General features: G+C 41.3%; 1 long non-coding RNA gene across 4 annotated transcripts in view; it reads left to right on the top strand.

Moving 5' to 3' along the window:
* Positions 1 to 14,581, top strand: part of LOC123328973 — a 104,561-nt gene that overhangs the window by 27,472 nt on the left and 62,508 nt on the right. The window contains exon 3 of one of the 4 annotated variants that reach the window (XR_006544024.2): positions 7,401 to 7,450. The exons of 2 other annotated variants lie outside the window; for them this stretch is intronic. This is a non-coding gene — a long non-coding RNA (uncharacterized LOC123328973). Of the gene's footprint in view, positions 1 to 5,327; positions 5,467 to 7,400; positions 7,451 to 14,581 lie in introns of those variants that run through there. One more of the 4 variants, XR_006544021.2, reaches the window with a different exon arrangement.

Raw genomic sequence — 14,581 nt, 5'->3', positions numbered from 1 at the left:
TTACAGTGGAATCAAATCAAATTCAACTAAAACAATACTATGAACTATTAGACCAAGTGGGGTGCATTATGGTTCCTGGTTGTAGAATATGAGGAAAATATTGTTTCCTCGCTTCAGTCGTGTCCGACTCTGTGCGACCCCATAGATGGCATAGAGCCCACCAGGCTCCCCCGTCCCTGGGACTCTCCAGGCAAGAACACTGGAGTGGGTTGCCATTTCCTTCTCCAATGCATGAAAGTGAAAAGTGAAAGTGAAGTCGCTCAGTCGTGTCCGACCCTTAGCGACCCCATGGCCTGCAGCCTTCCAGGCTCCTCCATCCATGGGATTTTCCAGGCAAGAGTACTGGAGTGGGGTGCCATTGCCTTCTCCATATTGATATTTATCTCTGTTTTCTATAATAAACATGAAATTCATTGTCATCAGAGAAATTATTTAAAGCAACATATACACAGTCAGGGAATGACAGTCTAATACTGAACAAGGGCTTTCGCCTTTTAGAGATGAGCCATCGGTGGTGGTTTCCATTCTGGTTTAATAGCCCTACTTTTTTGATGCCTTATGCATTTTCCTTTTCATGTGTTTTCACAGCAGGCTAGTTGGAAGTTGCTGGATGCTCATGAGTTTTTGCTAACTACCACCTGCTCTAAGATGAGTCCTTCTATTTCAGAACAGGAATGGTGACTTGTATTTTTGAATGATGTGCAATAAGTTGAATGTGTTCTGTAATAAAGGATAATTCATCATGGGATAATGCTCACCTTACCTGAACTGCCTACTTTGGGTTCCAGGGTCAAGGCAGCTATAGTAGTCAGGTAGAGTCCGTCCAGCTTATTATACTTCTCTCCTATAATAAAACTCAGATTTATTTAACTCCAGATTTTGTGAAGTATATTAGTTTTATAGACCTGCACAGACCGTTAACAGGGAATTGAGGACTAAACATGTATTTATGTAAGTTTTGGCGGAATTTGACATGAACATTCAATTATATCTTACTGACATTTATTAAAAGCATTTTAGCTAAGGGATGCCTTTTACTTTACCTTCTTCTCTTGTTTTGGTCCATTTACATTTCTTTTCTTGCTTTGTTTCAGTTTTGTTGGTCTTGTATTATTGTACAACAATAATGGGATCTGAGATGCCCCTTCCTTATATAAATATTTTTATTACCCTTTTATTAAAATTCTAGATTTCTACATCTGCAATTAATTAAAATTCACTTTGAATGTTATATCTTCAGGAATTACTCTCAGGATAAGCTTCCCTCTAGTATGTGCTGTAAAATCCCTGCCTCTAGCTATTCATTAATACTGCCAGATTCCTTCTTCACATAGTCCTGAAGCTTCCCAAGCATCTCTGAATCCCGAGCATCTCTGAATTTTTCTCTGCTGCAAGCTCTATGTTCTATATGCCTTTTGGTGCAAGGAACGGGCTTACACTCTTCTCCTTTTACAAGGAATAGCAACTGTGTTGAACTTATTTCTCACCCTTTTGCTGAAATGTGTTCACCATGACCCTTGGGGAAACTATCAAACTTACCGTTTGCTGCAGCTTGAAATTAAAAGCTTATGTGCAGTATTAGGGCTGCTACGTACAGTTGGGCCAGTTGTGCACCATGTAATGCTGCCGCTGCTGCTAAGTCACTTCAGTCGTGTCCGACACTGTGCGACCCCATAGATGGCAGCCCACCAGGCTCCCCCGTCCCTGGGATTCTCCAGGCAATAACACTGGAGTGGGTTGCCATTTCCTTCTCCAATGCATGAAAGTCAAAAGTGAAAGTGAAGTCGCTCAATCATGTCTGACTCTTTGCGACCCCATGCTAGAGGAAGCTATTCATAACATAGATCTCAGTGATGTGGATGTTTTGGGGGACAGTTTTTGAGAGATGAAAGGGATGTGTTTTGATGGAACAGGATTAATACATTCTGACAATATTCTGAAATATGACATTCTTAAGGAAGAGACACCTTTTTTTTTATTTTATTTTATTTTTAAACTTTACATAATTGTATTAGTTTTGACACCTTTTTAAAACGTGAGCAAAGGACCGTATGACTTAGCATTGAGCCTAGCTGGTATCACAAGGAACCTGGAGATTCTATTCACTCAAATACCTTTGGGTAGACAAACAAAGTGGTTATGAGAATGCTTTTTGGAGTCAGAAAGACCTGACTCAAATACTGATTTTTTTTTCACTTCCTGGCTATGTGACATTGGGAAAAATATTAATATTTAACCTCTCAGAAATTTGGTTTCCTCATCTGAAAGAATGGGCATGGATAAAATCTTCTTGGGTTAAAACATTAAATTGCTCTTGAAAAATTAGCATACATTGGTAAAAATGGACAATGACTTGAAAGATACTGGGCCAGCCAACTGAGGGACTGAGGGATAGATTTTATTATGTGCATATGCTGCTGCTAAGTCACTTCTATGGTATATAATTAATTTTAAAATGATACTATAGAGATAGAGGACTTAGCAGAGTGCCTATCAGGTGATGTACATGTAAGGGTAACTCTTAGATACAAATTCATGGAAGTGCAGAACATTGGCCCAAATGGCCAGAACTGCTTGGAGAGCAGAGAGAGAATTCAATAGTGATAAACCATGGGTGGGGGTGTTAGCACGCTCTACATGGGTGCATCTTGTGAAGTCAGCTGTTATAAACATAGGCAGAGTCCTCTGCTTTCTTTAGGCAAAAAATAAGAGTTGCTCAATGCTTTCTCCAGAGCACTTCACAGAAAATGATAAACTGTATGAAATCCAGGTGAGGATGCACACTTAAGAAAAATCTCAGAAACTGCCATGTGAGAAGTTATAAAATTCAACTCTGGTGAATTTACCCAAACTGAATTTACAACTCTTCCTGCGTGTGAAATAACAAGGTACTGAAAAGATACCAGCAAGAAGGAGTGATAGAAAGGTACAGGATCTTACCTCAAGTGGAATCATTTAATTGTGATGTTACATGAGTTGCTCTGAACTTTCAGCGGCCAGGAGAAGATGTAGGAATGTATCTAGCAAACAACATGTTAATCCCAAAATACCCACAGAAGTTATTGAGGCAGAAGAGCTGAATGAGAGCAGATGTGGAAATTGGGAAAGAGAAACTGGATGAGGCAGAGCTTGAATGTGACTATATAAATGTGTATATAAAAGTACATCTTTCCAGAGTTGGCTTGTTTTATTCTTTTAGTGTTTGTAATACTGTGCACTTTTCTCTCCTAATTTCTCAAAACCATTTCTTTTCATGGACCATCAGAGAAGGGCTAGAAACCAGAGAGAAATGTTCAGTCACAGCCCAGTGTGGTTCCAGGGACCCTTTTAGAATTAGACACGCAGGAATATTTGTGTGATGCCTTAGATTTCTAGAAGCAGACACGGAGATGGATTTGGGTATAAAATCTTTATTAATGAGCAGCACCTGTGAAGGAAAGGAAATGGGAGGGAGTTTGAGCAGAGGGAGGAACTGAATAATGATGGAGCTCCATCAAGCCTTAGGCAGCTTCTAGGAAGTCTGGCAGTGAGACCTGCCTGACGGAGATGTGCCAAGTTGGTCTGTAGTGTCCAGGCCTTTGTAGCCCACTTTGCTCAGTCACAGGATGGAAGCTGCCTTTCTCTCCTATTGCCCTGCACTCAAGGGCAAGGCCTCAGGCAAAGCAGCTTTCTGTGGCTGAGCTAACCCAGAAGCAACTGAATATAGGAGAATATCTGTTGGCTACATTTCTTCAGCCAGACATGTCTTCGGTTGATGGGCAGTCTGAGTGGTGCAGGTTCACGCTAATCCCTCTTAGATGTGTTCTACAGTGGAGTTGATAGACAAAAACTCAGCCAAATGCTGCCCTTGTGTAAATCTTGGCCATTATCAATTCTCCACTCCCATGGAAACCTCATTTATTTTCTTTTGTAAGCTCAACAAAGATCCTATAGTATCAATCTGAACTATGTAGGCTTCTAAGTATCTACGACCCATATTTCCCACCCAAATTTAAACAGACATGGCAGCATGTTCATTTCTCTAATATCATCCTGTTTATTGTCTCTGCTGCTGCTAAGTCACTTCAGTCATGTCCGACTCTGTGCGACCCCATAGACGGCAGCCCACCAGGCTCCCCCATCCCTGGGATTCTCCAGGCAAGAACACTGGATTGGGTTGCCATTTCCTTCTCCAATGCATGAAAGTGAAAAGTGAAAGTGAAGTTGCTCAGTCGTGTCCGACTCCTAGCGACCCCATGGACTGCAGCCCACCAGGCCCTTCGGTCCATGGGATTTTCCAGGCAAGAGTACTGGAGTGGAGTGCCATCGCCTTCTCCGGTTTATTGTCTCTACAGTTCCTTATTTATTTCCTTTTATTATGAAGAGAGTTTGCAGTAAAAGAAAGGTAATGCTCTCTATGGCATTTTTAAAATATGTTTGAAGAATAACAGAATATATTATATAGAATTATGATAGATAATACTGGTCCAGAAAATCCTAAGAAGTGTTATAGACTTGAAATCTAAACTTTAAGTAAACTTTAAACAAATCTTTGTTTCATATTTTAATAAACATTTCTCTAAATAATATCTGAAGGGTATATTGCCTAAAATGAAGGCCTGTTTCCCTGATAAAAATAAAAGTTCTCTGTTTTTATTTCTTAATAAACCAAAGTTTACACCTAACATCCCTACTTTAATGTCCCCAATTTAGCAAATACAATTTATTTTGAAAAAATAGATCACTGACCACTGGGATGTTGACCGCTTTTTTCTTGGCTTTCTTCAATCACAGTTCTGATATTCCCTTGACCATTCCAAACCTTGATGAGACCCATCAGTCAGGAGTTTTACGGGAGTAGGCAAGCATGAAATTAATTTTCTAAAGTGAGGTAGCTTACAGATGCCAGAAGCTCATAACTCAGTAATACTGGTAAATCTCTAAATTAGTTCTTTAGCTGCTAGGTTGTTTTTGTTGTTGCTATTATTACTCTTATGACTTAACTGGGTGAATTTTTTCAGTTTTTGTTTTCTTATGTAGAAGGAGTGGCTTACACATTTTCAGACAAGGAAGTTACTTTCCATTTGTGTGTGAATTCTCTAGCTATATTATTTTCCTGTAAAGCCTAGTTATCCAGGCATGCACCAATTTTTTAATGTTAATAGGAGGCACTTCCTTTCACATTGCATTTTTCCTTTTATTCTGATTCTGCGAAAGCTAGTACTATGTACAATTGGTAGCTCAATAACAGTATTCTCTAAGGAATATAAATTCTGATCTCTGTGTAAAATCAGGGAGGAGTCCAAGTTGAGGGATTGTAATATTTTAGATACTGTTCTCACTTACAGATAAACAGATTTTGATGACTGCCGGGAGCCGGCGAGAGACATTCCACTCGTGACAAATGTCATGAGGAAGGAGGCTCGGCATACGCAAAGGAGGCATCGAGCCTCGGGAGTGCCCCCGGATATTCTCGAGCATCTACCCGCAAAAAAACAGAGTCTGCCTACTTCATTGCTTTGTGCTCTCACCTCTGACTTTACTGGGGGCTGTCCCCCACCACCACCACCATCTCGCTCTCTCTGACACAGAGTTAACTTACAGCTCCAATTAATAAAGTTCTGGGCAATTAGGAGTGTTTAAATCCAAACCCCTCAGATGGCTCTCTAACTCACCTGACAAGTTTACCCGGACACCTACAGCTATGCATACGATTGTTTACAGTCTCCCAGCCTCAAGAGGCACGGGAAGCCTAAGATATTCAAATAGCTTAGAGCCTCTCAGAGAGTTAGAAACTGTCAGAATAAAACTAGTAAAAGATTTCATTAATAAGCCAATGTTTGTTGCCAAGTTTCCACATCCCTTGAATTGTATCCTTGAATGTGTATTAATTAATATAGTTGCTATGTAGAAAAAATAAGTAGTGGCCTTGGTGTTAGTAACTTTAGACCCTTAAGGTAATAAATTCTTTCCTTTGTAAGACCCATTACACATCCGCCCTATAGGAATGCAATTTTATCTTCGAAAGATGGCGCCAAACCTTAAAATAATTACTCTTAGAGAAAATAAGTCTTCGTTGATAAGTCTTTGTCAAGAGTCATAAAATATTAATAGGCCTTCTGGCCAGAAGATGATGTAAATCACCTAAACCATTTGTATATGATAAATTTGCAGGAAAGAAACCCTGGTTTTTGATAAGCATCAAAGACTGCTGATTTTACATCCCCTATTATCCTCTATGTGTAACTTAGGGTATAAAAGCCCCTGTTGAAAATAAAGCTATGGGCCTTGCTCACCAACGCTTGGTCTCCCCATGTCATTCTTCCCCTCAATTTTCAGCTGAGTGTCCATCTGGAGCGCGGATATCCTCTGCGACCATTTATTTGCCTGGGCTTCTAAGACCCACTTGAGAAGGTGTCTAAGATGGGGCACCTTCCGCTATTCGAGAGGGTGCCTGCGGCCTCCGTGGTCAGAGCTAACCTGGTATCACGGGTTATATTGATTTTCCGTGTAAACCAAGCTACTCAGCTTCTTTTCTCAACTGAATTTTCCTACTGAGCTATCCTCATTCTATTTCTCTTTATATCTCTAATTAACATTTGAATAGGTTGCCTAAGCCATCTCTCCTTCGAATACCCTGGATCAGCCGGGGCTGGACCCCAGCAGATGACTATATTAAAATCTGTGATTTTTAGTTCTATAACCATTCAAAATATAACTTCTACTGTGGGCTTCCCTGGTGGCTCAGATGGTAAAGAATCTGCCTGTAATGCAGGAGACCTGGGTTCAATCCCTGGGTTGGGAAGATCCCCTGGAGAAGTGAATGGACTCACTCCAGTATTCTGGCCTGAAAAATTCAATGAACAGAGGAGTCTGGCATGCTACAGTCCATGGGGTTGCAAAGAGTCGGACAAAACTGATTGACTTTCACTTTCATGTGTGTATTAACCTGAATATATTATACTATTACATAGATGTGTGTGTGCTCAGTTGTGACCAACTCTTTGCGGCCCTATGGAGCATAGCCCACCAGGCTCCTCTATACATGAATTTATTCCTGGTAAGAATACTGGAGAGGGTTGCCATTTCCTCCTCCAGGGAATCTTTCTGACCCAGGTATTGAACCCATTTCTCCTGTATATCCTGCACTGGCAGGCCGATTTTGTACCACTGAACCACCTGGAAATTCCCACTATTATATATACCACTAGTAAATATACTACTATTCCAGTTCCTACAATGTAATTGTTATTGATGATTATAAATGAGTCCCAGCCAATTATCTAGAATAGTGATTGTAGTTTCTGTGTATGTGTACAGAAAATTCCCCAGTGATTTTTGGGTATAATAGCTCATTTAGAGGTATTAGTCAAGTGTCTTACTGTGAATTCCCTTTCCTGTCTTGATTTGCATCCAATTAGCTTTGAAGCCGGAGAAGGCAATGGAAACCCACTCCAGTACTCTTGCCTGGAAAATCCCATGGACAGAGGATCGGGTAGGCTGCAGTCCAGGGGGTCGCTGAGGGTTGGACACGACTGAGCAACTTCACTTTCACTTTTCACTTTCATGCACTGGAGAAAGAAATGGCAACCCACTGCAGTGTTCTTGCCTGGAGAATCCCGGGGACAGGAGACCCTGTTGGGCTGCCGTCTATGGGGTCGAACAGAGTTAGTTGGACACGACTGAAGTGACTTAGCAGCAGCAGCAGCAGCAGCTTTGAAGCATTGATAGATATTTTATATAGTATACTATAGTCTCATGGCCACAAGTCAGAAATAAACCAAGTTGCAAGTATAAATCTCTGCACTAATAATTTTAAATGAATCCCCTGGTACTCTTTTTAAAACACTATCATCTCCCTTTGTACTGTAGGAGTTTATGGAGCCTAGGAGATATGTGACTCTCTGGTTCAAGTTAATCTCTCAAAGAGTCCATTGGGTCATCAACCCTAAGTTCAGTTCTCCACTTTCTTTAGTCTGTAATTGGGATGGAGAGACTTAGAGTTGTAAGAATCTTCCCATTTATTCCAAGATGTGTTAAATAAGAACAAAACAGAAGATCCAAGTGAAGGTCCTAGTATTATATTCCTCTACCTAGGTCATGGTAACAAATTAGAAGCGATATTACATCCAGGCAGATGGCAGAGATTAATGCCATCTTTGGTAGATTTACACGATTTAGTGTTAAGGTCTCAATCATATCACAATTTTCAAAATAACAAGTATTTATTTCCAAAACAAAGAACAAGCTTGCATCTGTTGCAAAAAGGTCTAGCACTTGTAAATTTCTTTGAATTCTGAGGACTGCATATACCACACTTGAGAAGATAGCTTTAAACTATGTATTACTGCCTTGAAAAGTTGTGTGCTCTGAATGAGTACAGGAGAAAAAGGGTTTTGCAGCAGATCCAGACTATAATATCTGTTGCCTTATCAATTAGACCTTATGACCCAGGAGATCTCAAGTTGCTATAGGTGATCATGAGACAGGAATGTCTTGTTGGAGGTTTTGAAATCCTACACTCCTCAGAAGAACTGAACTATAGTTAATATAAATTTTTTAATGTTCCTGAAAGAAGACCATGCCTGCAGTGGCAAAAATTATTCCTCATGTAAAAAAGTAGATCCTGAAATGCTACTGGAATCTAGTAGAGACTGAAAGCACAAGTATGAGACCAAACAATAATTCTGCATTTGAAGTCTCCCATCCTTAGCTGAATATGAAAGTCAAGTCATAAGGCTTGACTGACAGAGCATCAACTCATTACACAAGTGAAATAGTGCATACATATTTGGTCCTGAGACAGTCCAGTGGACACAAGTTAGATTAGGTGACTCATGTTCCTATGTCACTAGCCTCTATTGCATCTACTTTTTAGATCATACTATGGCCCTATAATATGTTATGAATGACCAGAGGATGGAAAAGTAGGAAAAAAATTTCCTGGTTCATGAATGACATTGTTCAATCTTAAGGTACAAGAAAAAAATGGTGCATGAATGCTCAGAGTATCACAAAGAGGTAGTCCTCCAAATCTGTGATGAGGGGTAAACTTCCCAGTAGATAGAGCTATGACCAGTGCACCCAGACATCAACTTTGGAGGGAGAGCAGCCTGAGAGAACTCCTAAGGAGTTCCGATCATCTTGGCATACTGGTCAGAGGCCAGGAAGACTACTAGAAATTAGAGATTACATAGCCTGGCTGGGAAACATGTGGATGGTCCTATGGAATTGAAGACAGAGATACGTCATCTCATGTCAGGGAGGACTGCTCCCTGAGGAGACCCTCAAAACTATCCAGGAGGGGTCATCCAGACTCTGTGTTCAGCTGTCCAAGTACCTGAAAAATGGATCAATAATGCTCTAGCCATTGTGATCAGGGATGGTTATTTTGGACACCTCAGTGGAAAAAGCTTTCTCAGTGAGACTTCTCTAGCTTTTACTTCCGTTTGACTTTCAAATCCTTGGTGACAAGTTAACTGCATTAAATCCATTCCTTACTAGAGTTGAGAATTCATTTTGACATATGTTAACAGTTTCTGGGTTTGGTTTTGCCTTTCTCGACTAGAGTCCCTAAGTATAGCACCAACATCCAAGAGTTTATAGAGTGCCTTACTTATCATACTCTTATGATCTCATCGGAGAAGGCAATGGCACCCCACTCCAGTACTCTTGCCTGGAAAATCTCATGGATGGAGGAGCCTGGAAGGCTGCGGTCCATGGGGTCACAGAGAGTTGGACACGACTGAGTGACTTCACTTTCACTTTCATGCATTGGAGAAGGAAATGGCAACCCACTCCAGTGTTCTTGCCTGGAGAATCCCATGGACAGGGGAGCCTGTTGGGCTGCCGTCTATGGGGTCGCACAGAGTCAGGCACGACTGAAGTGGCTTCACTCACTTATGATCTCATATAACGTTGTCCTTTATACACAGGAAAAAAAAAAATAGAAAAAGAACCTTCACTGACAGGGAGGTGGACAGTTGGCAAATTAACATGGTCATATTCTAGTAGTTCTCAGCATCATAGAATGTGCCAATTGAGGGAAGACACCTTGCAGTTTAGGGCTTTCCAGGTGGCTCAGTGGTAAAGAATATGCCTGCCAATGCAGGCATCTCAGGAGATGGAGCTTCAATCCCTGAATTGGGAAGATCCCCTGGAGTAGAAAATTGCAACCTATTCCAGTATTCTTGCTTGGGATATCCCATGGTTAGAGGAGCCAGGCAGGCTACAGTCCACGGGGTCACAAACAGTCGGACAGGACCAAGCAACTGAACACACACAAACAGGCACCCTGAAGTTTGAACTGATGCATTTCAAGTTCATCATTTCATGGTGCTGTATCCCATGTAGGTCCATGTATGTATAACAATTATCCAGGTCACAAAGCATGGATCTAGAAGTGGCCCCCTACCACCCTGTCCCCTAGTGACCCAACTGGTCAACTTGTAATTCCCATCAGCACTGTTAGGTTTACCAGGCTACAGTCCCCTATTCCCAAGGTGGATACTTCCACCAGGAGATACAACAAGATTTCAACCAGCCATAATATGATTGCCACCTGCATCAATCCTCTCCTCCCTTGCCTTCTTCTCTACTTCCTTTTTTTTTTTTTTTTTTCTCTTAATGAAGAACTGTGAGAAGTTACCATTCTGGAGGTATCAATGCCAGGATGTACTGGCACATGTGGATCCGTGCAGTGTAGCAGATCCTTATCCTCTCACCCTGAATCTTGAGAATCTTCAGGTCTCACTTCCAACTCCCATAATAAACATTTTATTGCTGAAGGTTTTTCATGTTGCAAGAGACTTCTTTGACACTCTCGAGTCCACTTTGCCACCATTATGGCACATTGGGAATGCTAAGAACTTGAAAACACCTAGGAACAGCTCTGAATCAATGAGAGTCCTGTGACAGTCGGAGAGGATGGAAGTAGGATGTCCCACTTCCTTGCCATTCAGGGGGGATAGTTTGGAATAAGGTGTCATAGACTGGGCTCCTAAATTCCCCAATAAAAGAAAGGTCAAAGAGCCAATTGACAGTGTTCACTTTGTACTTTGTCTTCTCTGGTTTCACTTCCTTACTCCTCTACCCCTGTTCAGTCACTAAGTCACATCCTACTATTTGCAACCCCATGGACAGCAGTATGCCAGTATCTCTGGTATTCAGTATCTCTGGGAGTTTGTTCATGTTCATTGAGTCAGTGAGGCTATCTAACCATCTAATCCTCTGCTGACCTGTTCTTTTGCCTTCAATCTTTCCCATCAGGGTATTTTCTAGTGAATCAGCACTTCACATCAGGTAGCCAAAGTATTGGAGTTTCAGCTTCAGCCTCAATCCTTCCAATGGATATTCAGGGTTGATTTCCTTTAGGATTGACTGGTTTGATCTTCTTGCTGTCCAAGGGACTTCAAGAGACTTCTCCAACACCACAGTTTGAAAGCATCAATTCTTTGGCACTTAGCCTTCTTTATGGTCCAACTCTCACATCTGTACATGACTAATGGAAAAACCATAGCTTTGACTATATAGAACTTTGTCAATAAAATGATGTCTTTGCCTTTTAATGTGTTGTCTAATTTTGTCATAGCTTTCTTACCAAGGAGTAAGCTGCTTTTAATTTCATGGCTACAGTCACTGTCAGCAGTGATTTTGGAGTCCCCCAGAATGAAATCTGTCACTGTTTCCACTTTTCCCCCTGCAAGAGTGTTCCAGAAAAACATCTATGTCTGCTTTATTGACTATGCCAAAGCCTTTGACTGTGTGGATCACAATAAACTGTGGAAAATTCTGAAAGAGATGGGAATACCAGACCACCTGACCTGCCTCTTGAGAAATTTGTATGCAGGTCAGGAAGCAACAGTTAGAACTGGACATGGAACAACAGACTGGTTCCAAATAGGAAAAGGAGTACGTCAAGGCTGTATATTGTCACCCTGCTTATTTAACTTTTATGCAGAGTACATCATGAGAAACGCTGGGTTGGAAGACGCACAAGCTGGAATCAAGATTGCCAGGAGAAATATCAATAACCTCAGATATGCAGATGACACCACCCTTATGGCAGAAAGTGAAGAGGAATTAAAAAGCCTCTTGATGAAAGTGAAAGTGGAGAGTGAAAAAGTTGGCTTAAAGCTCAACATTCAGAAAATGAAGATCATGGCATCTGGTCCCATCACTTCATGGGAAATAGATGGGGAAACAGTGGAAACAGTGACAGACTTTATTTTTTGGGGCTCCAAAATCACTGCAGATGGTGACTGCAGCCAGGAAATTAAAAGACGCTTACTCCTTGGAAGAAAAGTTATGACCAACCTAGATAGCATATTCAAAAGCAGAGACATTACTTTGCCAACTAAGGTCTGTCTAGTCAAGGCAATGGTTTTTCCAGTAGGCATGTATGGATGTGAGAGTTGGACTGTGAAAAAAGCTCAGCACTGAAGAATTGATGCTTTTGAACTGTGGTGTTGGAGAAGACTCTTGAGAGTCCCTTGGACTGCAAGGAGATCCAATTAGTCCATTCTGAAGGAGATCAGCCCTGGGGTTTCTTTGGAAGGAATGATGCTAAAGCTGAAACTCCAGTACTTTGGCCACTTCATGCAAAGAGTTGACTCATTGGAAAAGACTCTGATGCTGAGAGGGATTGGGGGCAGGAGGAGAAGGGGACGACAGAGGATGAGACGGCTGGATGGCATCACTGACTTGATGGACATGAGTCTGAGTGAACTCCGGGAGTTGGTGATGGACAGGGAGGCCTGGCGTGCTGCGATTCATGGGGTTGCAAAGAGTCGGACATGACTGAGCGACTGAACTGAACTGAACTGAACTGATGGGACTAGATGCCATCATCTAAGTTTTTTGAATGTTGAGTTTTAAACCAGCTTTTTCACTCTCCTCTTTCACACTCATCAAGATGCTCTTTGGTTCCTCTTCACTTTACTCCATTAGAGTAGTATTATCTGCATCTGAAAAAGTGAAAGTGAAGTTGCACATTCATGTCTGACTCTTTGCGACCCCATGGAGCCCTACTAGGCTCTGTGATCCATGGGATTCTCCAGGCAAGAATACTGGAGTGGGCTGCCATTTCCTTCTCTAGGGGATCTTCCTAACCCATGGACCAAACCCAGGTCTCCTGCATTGTAGACAGACACTTTACTGTCTGAGCCACTAGGGACGCCCCATGGTTATTGATATTTCTCCTAGAAATCTTGATTCTGGCTTGTGATTCATCCAGCCCAGCATTTTTCTGGGCTTAATAAGTTAAACAGGGTGACAATATACAGCCTTGACATACTCCTTTTCCAGTTTTGTCCCAGTCATTTTTTCCATGTAAGGTTCTAACTGTTGCTTCTTGACCCACATACAGTTTCTTAGGAGATAGGTAAGGTGGTCTGGTATTGCCATCTCAAGAATTTTCCAGTTTGTTGTGATCCACACAGTTAAAGGCTTCAGCATAGTCATTCAAGCTGAAATAGATTTTTTAAAGAATTCCCTTGCTTTTTCTATGACCCCCCCAAAAAAATGTCAGCAATTTGGTGTTTGGTTCTTCTGCATTTTCTAAATCCAGCTTGTACATCTTGAAGTTCTTGGTACACATATTGTTGAAGCCTAAGTTGAATTTTGAACATTACCTTGACAGCATGTGAAATAAGCACAATTGTGAGGTAGTTTGTGCATTCTTTGGCTTTGCCCTTCTTCAGGATTGGAATGAAAGTTGACTTTTTCCAGTCCTATGGCCACTGCTGACTTTTCCAAATTTGTTGGCATATTGAGTGGAGCACTCTTGCAGCATCATCTTTTAGGATTTGAAATAGTTAAGCTGGAATTCCATCACTTCCACTGGCTTTGTTTGTTGTAATGCTTCCTAAGGCCCATTTGACTTGACACTCCAGGATGTCTGGCTCTAGGTGAGTGAGCATACATACCACCGTGGTTATCCTGGTCATTAACACCTTTTTTGTATAGTTCTGTGTATTCTTGCCAGTTCTTCTTAACCTCTCTGCCTCTGTTAGGTCCTTATAATTTCTGTCCTATATGGTCCCCATCTTTGCATGAAATATTCCCTTGCTCTCTCTTAATTTCCTTGAAGAGATCTCCAGTCTTTCCTATTCTATTTTTTTCCTCTACCTCATTGCATTGTTCACTTAAAAAGTCTTTCTTATCTCTCCTTGTTATTCTGTGGAACTCTGCATTCAATTGGATATATCCCTCCCTTTCTCCCCTACTTTTTGCTTCTCTTCTTCCTCAGCTACTTGTAAAGCTTCATCAGACAACTACTTTTCCTTCTTGTAATTCATTTTCTTTGGGATTGTTTTGGTCACTGCCTCTTGTACAGTGTTATGAACCTCTGTCGATAGTTCTTCAGGCATTCTATCTACTCAATCTAATCCCTTGAATCTATTTGCCACTTCCACTGTGTAATAATAAGGGATTTGATTTAGGTCATACCTGAATGGCCTAGTGGTTTTCCTGACTCTTCAATTTAAGTCTGAATTTGGCAATAAGGAGTTCATGATCTGAGCCACAATCAGATGATCTGAGCTTTCAGTCTTGTTTTCACTGACTGTCTAGAGCTTCTCCATCTTTGGCTGCAAAGAATATA

Source organism: Bubalus bubalis, chromosome 13 (genome assembly GCF_019923935.1).
Source record: "Bubalus bubalis isolate 160015118507 breed Murrah chromosome 13, NDDB_SH_1, whole genome shotgun sequence".
In the NCBI taxonomy this organism is placed as follows: Eukaryota; Metazoa; Chordata; class Mammalia; order Artiodactyla; family Bovidae; genus Bubalus; species Bubalus bubalis.
Note: the sequence above shows the minus strand (reverse complement) of the source record. Positions and strands in the feature narration are given on the sequence as shown.